The sequence below is a fragment of the Cupressus sempervirens genome, chromosome 1 (assembly GCF_028749045.1).
Source record: "Cupressus sempervirens isolate cs-2001-9-10 chromosome 1, ASM2874904v1, whole genome shotgun sequence".
In the NCBI taxonomy this organism is placed as follows: Eukaryota; Viridiplantae; Streptophyta; class Pinopsida; order Cupressales; family Cupressaceae; genus Cupressus; species Cupressus sempervirens.
Window position 1 is genome coordinate 344618713 of NC_143118.1, and position 7942 is coordinate 344626654.

At 36.1% G+C, this 7942-nt stretch overlaps 1 pseudogene across 1 annotated transcript; it reads right to left on the bottom strand.

Annotated features, from left to right (window-relative positions):
* Positions 1-430: 430 nt before the first annotated feature.
* LOC149577634 (uncharacterized) lies at positions 431-4486 on the bottom strand (annotated as a pseudogene). The gene is made up of 2 exons (XR_016363717.1): positions 1356-4486; positions 431-1270 (listed from the first exon to the last, which is right to left on the bottom strand). The product of XR_016363717.1 is annotated as an uncharacterized LOC149577634 (transcript).
* Between the last annotated feature and the right edge of the window lie 3456 nt (positions 4487-7942).

Genomic DNA, 7942 nt, shown 5'->3' on the forward strand with positions numbered 1-7942 from the left:
TAAGTTTGATAGTAGTTTGGTTACTAAAGAGTATTGTTAGTTGGACAAGTCTTTGATTTTATTAGATACAATTTAATTTTCTATTATATCTTTAGACAGAATTTGATTTTCTGTTATCTTATGAAGAAATTTTTTTTTATTATTATTTAATAATTGATAAAGATTGTAGTCAAATTAGAGAGAATACATTAATTTTATTTCATTGCAATATAAATTCCTTTTAATATTACTCATTCATAAGTATTCCAATAATATTATTATAAAAATTTCAAATATAGAGACAAATTATTTAATCCACCATTAATAACATTCTAATAAAAAAAAACAGTCATTAACTACTATAGACAAATAAAATTTAATATCCTTTTAATTTTAATTTTAATTTTAAGATAAGTATAATTAACTGAATAAAACAACACAATAATCACTCTCATTCCAACTTTTTAAATTGTTATTAGAAAATATTTTTTAAACATAATTTAACGATATTTATACAATAGAAATACAGTTCAAACATACTAATGAGTACTGATGTAAATAGATGTAAGCAATTACTCTTATGATACTTTCTGTTAGACACTGGACTAAGTCCTACAGATACCTCCCATTGTCCACATAAATACCATCTTTAAAAACTTTCTAAATTATTTTCCTGCAGGGAGGCTCCAACTGAAGGCGATGTCTATATTGCCGTTTTGATGCCGGCACAGACATTGGCCCAACTGAATACATTATGCTTATAGATATAAACCGACATTCTTATATAGACTCGCCTATATTGCTTCCTGAAATAACCTTGCTATTCTAATGATGAAATGCACATACCATATTTCTTCCAGAAAAAATCCCTTGCTATTTTAGAGAAATGGAATGCAAGTACCTTACCCAACTGTGCGACACTCTCACTTTGAAATTGCAAAATTCAACTCTGAATATATAAAGAACTTGTGCTGTTTGATATCTCTCAACATCTCCACCACTTCTCTCATGGAGGGCCTTTCCTCCGCCTTATCCTCCGTACATTTCAGACCAATTCTAATCATCCTAACCATGTCTTCTTTCACGGCTGATTCAATTGCGTCATCTCTAAGCCCTTCATCAAGCACTGCTTCTTCAATTCCACTGTATGATTTCACCCATCTCACAATGTCCATCCGCTCTGCAAAACTCGAATCCACTGCACTTTTCCTCGTCATCAATTCCAACAACATCACGCCATAGCTATACACGTCCATCTTCTCCGTCACTCTGATTGACTGTCCACGTTCAGCGGCAAGAACCCATAAAAATCCAAGTCAGAAAATCAAAGCAAAAATTGTACCACAGCAAAACTAGAGTAGGCATTCTCTTACCAGGTGCAATGTAGCCCAGAGTGCCCATAAGTGAGGAAGAATCTGCAGTGATTGACTTTTCCATGAGTTGAGCGATCCCGAAATCGGAAACATGGGGTTCCATATCTGAATCCAGCAGTATATTGCAGGGCTTTATATCACTGTGTACGATCCCTGGCTTGCAGTCATTGTGAAGGTATGATAGGGCATGAGCTGTGCCTATGGCAATCTTGTGACGGATATCCCATCCTATAACTGGAGGGGGTTTCATCTCATGCAATAAATCATTCAAACTCCCGTTGGGCATGTATTCGTATAGAATGAACCCGCGATCTTTCATTTGCCATGTCTCCAACACTTTAACCAGATTCCTGTGACGGATTTGCCCGGCTGTTTTGAACTCCCTTCTTATGCTCCTCTCTTCTCCTTGTTTAGGGTTTAACTCTATCACCTTCAATGCGAACAGTTTACCAGAAGGCAGCCTCACTCTGTAAACAACTCCTTTGCTCCCTTTACCAATTATATACTTGTCACTTAGATTTTCCGTTAATTGTAAAATTTCTTGCAGTCCAACCGGAACTTCTTCACCAGATTTTGGGGGCATAAAGTCTCCGTGAAATCAAAGCTACTAGGAAACAAGAGAGCATGACTGCTCCGATCACAATAAGGACTGTATAGACATTTCCAAGACGTTTGATTTCCTTATCAGAGAGAGTAAAATCGCCCCTGCATCTACAGAGACTCCCCTGTTTCTCTGTTGCACATAGATTTGGATTGCCAGCGAATGAGCTTGAGGACGAATTCCATAACTTCAACCATGACTTGGGTATGCATCCATTGAGCTGATTATTTGAGATGTTGACTGCATCGAGGGACAACAGACCGTCAAGTGCAGATGGAATGCTGCCGGAGAGATTGTTGGATGACAAATCCAAGTTCACTAGTTTATTTAGATTTTCCAGGGACGCTGGAATTGTTCCACTCAACCTGTTATGGCTTAAATTTAAACCAATTTCTAGATTTTCTAGATTTCCAAGTGAAGGCGGAATTTGACCTTGGAACTGATTTTGGCCCAAATTGAGTTGCAGCAATTGTCCCAAATCGGACAGCCAAGACGGAATGCTTCCGCCAAAAAGGTTTCCTTCTAAGTTTAGGTTCTGCAATTTCTGTAGTCTGGCTAATTGGTCCGGCAGAAAACCATTGAAGGAATTGAAACTTAAGTCCAGCAAAAATAAGAGAGAAGCATTACCTAGCTCCTGAGGAAGCGGGCCAGCCAGATCATTACAGGAAAGTTTTAAGCGCTGTAGCTTAGGGAGTTGTCCTAATTCTGCGGGAAGACTACCATTGAGTTGATTCATGCACAGGTCAATGGAGCTCAGATTTTTACAGTGCCTAAGGCACCTTGGTATTCTTCCTTGCAACAAATTATTACTCATGTCCAGATAATCAATGATAGAATTGGAGGCCAGAAAATCTGAAGGAATAACACCAGTGAGATTGTTGTGGCTCAGGATCAGTCGCCTCAAGCTCCGGCATCGACCAATCTCTGGAGGAATGTTCCCCTGCAGCTGATTATGTCCTATGACTAGAATCTCCAATCGCCCTGAGGAGCAAAGAGATGAAGGTATTATCCCCGTGAGCTGGTTCCCGGTTAGATCAATTCCTGTGAAGTTGTTCTTGGCACCCAATTCTGAAGGTATTGAGCCTGATAGCTGGTTAGCCTGCAAAAACAGGGTTTGTAAGTGTACAAGATTGCAAATTTTGGGGGATATGCTTCCCGTGAGACTGTTGTTATAGAGATACAGTTCCCGTAAGCTCCTTAAGCTAAAAAGTTGGGGAGGAACTGGGCCATAGAGAGAATTTTCGGATAAGAACAGAACTCGCAAACGCTCCAGTCGACCCAACTCGGGAGGAATGAACCCCTCAAGTTTGTTCATATTGAAGCTGAGCTCCTCCAGATAACTACAATTCTCAAGCTCTGCTGGGATGCTGCCGGAAAGGAAATTTTGGTTCAAATATAGTTGCCTCAAGAATTGCAGCGATCCCAGTGAGGCTGGAATGCGCCCTGTGAGTTGATTCTGAGTGGCAGAAATCACGGTGAGATTGCTGCACTTGCCGAGCTCCCATGGTATCTCTCCACTGAAAGAGTTGTTGGACAGTTCAACTTCATTGAGATTTGTGCAGTCACCAAGTGATTTGGGAATGTGACCTCCAAGCTTATTGGAAGTAACATATAGAGATTCTAACTTTGTAAGTCGCCCAAGAGATTGTGGCAGCTCCCCAACCAGCTGGTTGTAGCCCACAATAAACTCTACTAGATTCCCACAATTGGTAATGGATTTGGGTAGCTTCCCTACTAAGGAATTTCCTCCCAACCATAACTTGGCCAGTTGAGTCAGATTTCCAACATTTGAAGGAATCTCTCCGCTCAAATTGTTGTCATTCAAGTAAATCGTCTCCAGCAGTAGAAGCTCAAATATGGAGAGGGGAATGCTTCCGCTGAGGCTGTTATTAAAGATTGACAAAAAACTGAGCTTTTTGAGGTTGCCCAATTGGACAGGGATTTGTCCATGGAAACTATTGTATGAGAGATCTAAAGTCTCTAAATCCGTGCAATTTCCTAGCTCGGGAGGAATGGTGCCAGAGAGATTGTTAGAAGACAAGTACAGTTCTTTCAAATTGTGTAAACCACAGATAGCCGGAGACAACTTTCCGGAGAGTTGGCTTTGAGAAAGATCAAGTTTACTCACCGTGTTGTCTGGATGGCAGGTGACTCCTTTCCAGTGGCAGGGGTAATTGTCAGAGGAGTTCCAAGTGCTGAAAAAGTTTGCAGGAACAGCGAGCTTGTCGAGAAGAGAAAGCAGAACGATTCCATCATTATTCACTGCTTCAGTGCTGTGTGTGTGAAATGCCACTACAATCAATGCCATGACTGTAATTGAGCTCATTCTGAAATTTTCGAAAAATAATTTCGAAAATTTGGCAGCATTAAATGCACGACTTCAAAGTAAACGACAAGTTTGGCAAGTAGTGGAAGTGGAATCTTGATGAATAAAATGATGATGTTGGTGGATGCCGTTCAAAGTCGGGTAGAAAAGACAGGCGCACTATCTGAATTCTCCCTGTTACACCTACAATCTTCTGCACAAGTCACGAATGAAGTGAGGCCTGAAAACGTTGCGTGTTATTATTGAGGCTTCTGTCTATTCTTTGCATTTGTAAGTCATGACCACCTTGACTCAAAGTCAAGTCATGAAGTGATGCCTGCACATGCTTCTCTCATAACATTTGTTCTTACCCAAATTTTCTTTCATGATTGAAAAGATCAATTTCTTTTTTGTCGGTCACATGCCTATTGGAAATGTTATGTTTTGTCATGTCAGCCTTCTCTAGCGTAGGCCAAACGCTTAGATTAATATTTGTCATGTCAGCCTTCTATAGCTCAAGTCGGGTCATGGTGTTTGTAATATTAATCATTGTGTTCGTAATATTTATCAGATTAATTTCCTCACGATCATAGCCAATGCCTTCAAAATCCATTGAGACTACTGGAATTTTGTTCAACCAGATTTGAATTATTAATCTCAATCTCTACAAATATGAAAACTAGACAAAAACTAATTAGATACCTAATTCTATGTATGATCTTATGAGATAACAAGGACATCTTCTTCAAAAGCGTTAGCTTCTTTCCTTACATTTAAGTCCTCCATGGATATGAGGTGGGGCTTCCCACTTTTGACCTACACAAAATATGATAGAATTTTCTTAATATTTTAATATATGAAAAATGTATATTAAAAGAGAAAATAGGTGTGTTTATGTTTTGATTGATTGATACTAGCATATAAGGATTAGTAACATTTATATAAACATTTTTTATTTTTTTTCATGAAGTCTCTTCATCTCTTTTCTAGTTCTTTTGATTCCGTCCATCTTTTGTTATAAAAGAATTGTAGAGTGTTCTATTATGCATCATTAAATTTTACTTATTGTTCTCAATGGGAAAATTCACTATTTCTTAAATGTACTTGCATTATTGTAGATGTCATGGTTACTGCTCTTGTCCTTGCTTATATATGTGTTAGTAGTCTAGAGTGTAGTAAGTTTTTCTACGTGGGATGAAACTTTATAAATGTAACAAGGAGTTCACTCCAACATGCCTCTTCTTTATAGTTAATATATCATATATTTATACTTGAATAGGTCTAGATGTGCTCAATTGATGAGATCTATAAACCAAATATTTGATCTATGATGAAATACATGTTGTAGTCTTTGCATATGTATTTTTCAAAAATGTATTTCTGTCTAATTTTTATGCTACCAAAATTCAAAATTATGAAAATTTTGACCAATAAGCCGTTTCTTAAGCAGTGAGTATTATTTGGAGGGAGGCGAGGCATTTTTCCTGAGAAGTGAGAGTCAATAGAGTTTCTACAAAAGTCAGAGTCTATAAGAGTCTCCAAATCTCTAGCAATTTTTTAGCTTTGATTTGGTCTTGTTAATGCAAGTAAGATCCCTTTCTATTGGAAAAATTAGTTGGTCCACTCATCTAATCAAAGTCATAGGTAGAATGAATTGTTTAAGATTACTCTTTCAAATTAAGATGCTTTGAGGAATTTATTGAGAAATTCACAAGTCAAATACAAGTCAATTCTTGAAGGAAATATGACGGAAAAAGATACATGGTTTTCAATTTTTCGAAGTCAATTTTTATTAATCATTCTAACATTATTTTTCCAATTTACGTGGAATCATTCTCTTGATGATTTAGACCCTTAGGGTCAGTTTGGTTCCTAGAAGATGACAGGAATTGGCTTTTTCAAAACCTAGATTTGAAAATTTGTGCGTTTGTTTCAAAATTTGCAAAATGGAATTAGCATACAAGACTTCCAATTTTGCCACAAAACCAAGTTTTCCAACTTCTTAAAAAAAGTAGGAATTGAAAATCAAAACCTGGTTTTTTTTTTCAAGGAATGTAAAAACAATAGATTGGACTACTTTTTGAAATTTGCCTTCAACTCCAACCTTATGCATAAAAATGTGTCTTCACACACATCTTCCGAGTGAAACAACTAGTTTCAGTAAAATCCCAAAAATCAGAATGAAGATATACAAAACCTTGATTTGGCTAAACCAAGGTTTGTAGAAATTCGGGTTTTTTAAATTCCATGAACCAAACGGACCCTTAAAGAAAACCTTGTATTATGAATTATGGCATTCCCATTGAACGAGGTTTCTAAATTTTGGAAACCGGTAATTCTTTTAATTTTAATTTTTTTTAACTAAAAAAAATTGGTTCATTTTATTTCATAAAATTGTTATATTTTTCAAAAAATAAATAAATATACTTTTAAATCATTTTCATTTGGTTAAACATTTTTTTGATGTTATGGATAACAAAATAGATTAGCAAAACTAAGGGTATATAATTATGCAAATTTTATAAAGTAACATATAATTTTTCAAGGTAGTTTATGGAAACCTTGTTTCATAGTACTTTTCTTATCATTTAATATATTTCTATTTTTAATAATTTTAAGTCAATGAAGTAGTTGATATTTTGCATTTATTGTGTATATTTTGATAATATTTTATAATTAAAAATTTTAATTTCTCTTTTGTAACTATTTCATTATGATAATCTAAAATGTTGATGAATAAAAAATCTTGTATAATCAATTTTATAAAATATTTTCAATATATTAAAAAAAACTATGTAACAAATCTTTAATTTGTATATATTTATGAACTAGCTTAACCTCTTTCAAAATTCCACACCAACTTTCACTTTAGACCTTGTTGGTGTGTTTTCTAAGAAAGAGTCCTTCCTTCCATGTTAGGGTTCTTATCATGCCCAATTGCTAAACCCTACTTGCAAGGGTTTTGAGGTTAAAATCCTAGATATATGTGAAAATCCCCTATGTAAGTTCTTTTTCTTTGTTACCTAGATTCTTTAAAAAAAAAGAGGTGTCCACCATCATGTTGTGTTCGAGCCTAGACATTATTAGCTTTAAGTCGTGACCCCGTGCCTTTTGCTTTAAATAAGACAAGGGTTACTTCATCGTAGTTAGGGCCCCTGTGTGAATATCCTAGCTGTTGATTTTTATATCACCTGCGGTCAACACTTTAATTGAAAGCTAAACCTTTTTCTTAAACATCCTAAACAATAATTAGTTTTAAGCTCATGAAATGGTGGGACCTTAAATCAACGATACACATTTCTTCACAAGATTTGGTAGTTCTTTTAGCGAGAATACACAGTGTTTCCATGTGGCTGATGGCGAGATCAGACACTTTTCTTTTAAACTGGCAGCTAAACCAAATCAATGGCTACCACTTGTTCGCAAGATATTTCTCTCTGAGTGGCGATGTAACGGGATGATGGCATGTGTCTAAGAGATGGGCCCATGTGTTCTCAAATATAAAAGTGTTGATCAACCATTCCCATTAACTCATAAGCCTGGACAATAGTAATAGCGATGAAGCAAGATCTTGCTGAGTGGAATAAGACCCAAGCTCAAGTTGTTGGTGAGAGCAATTCCAAAAAGGATTTATTGCATTCTAATTGGTCCACATACATCCATGTCAAATAGTATGAATGGCTC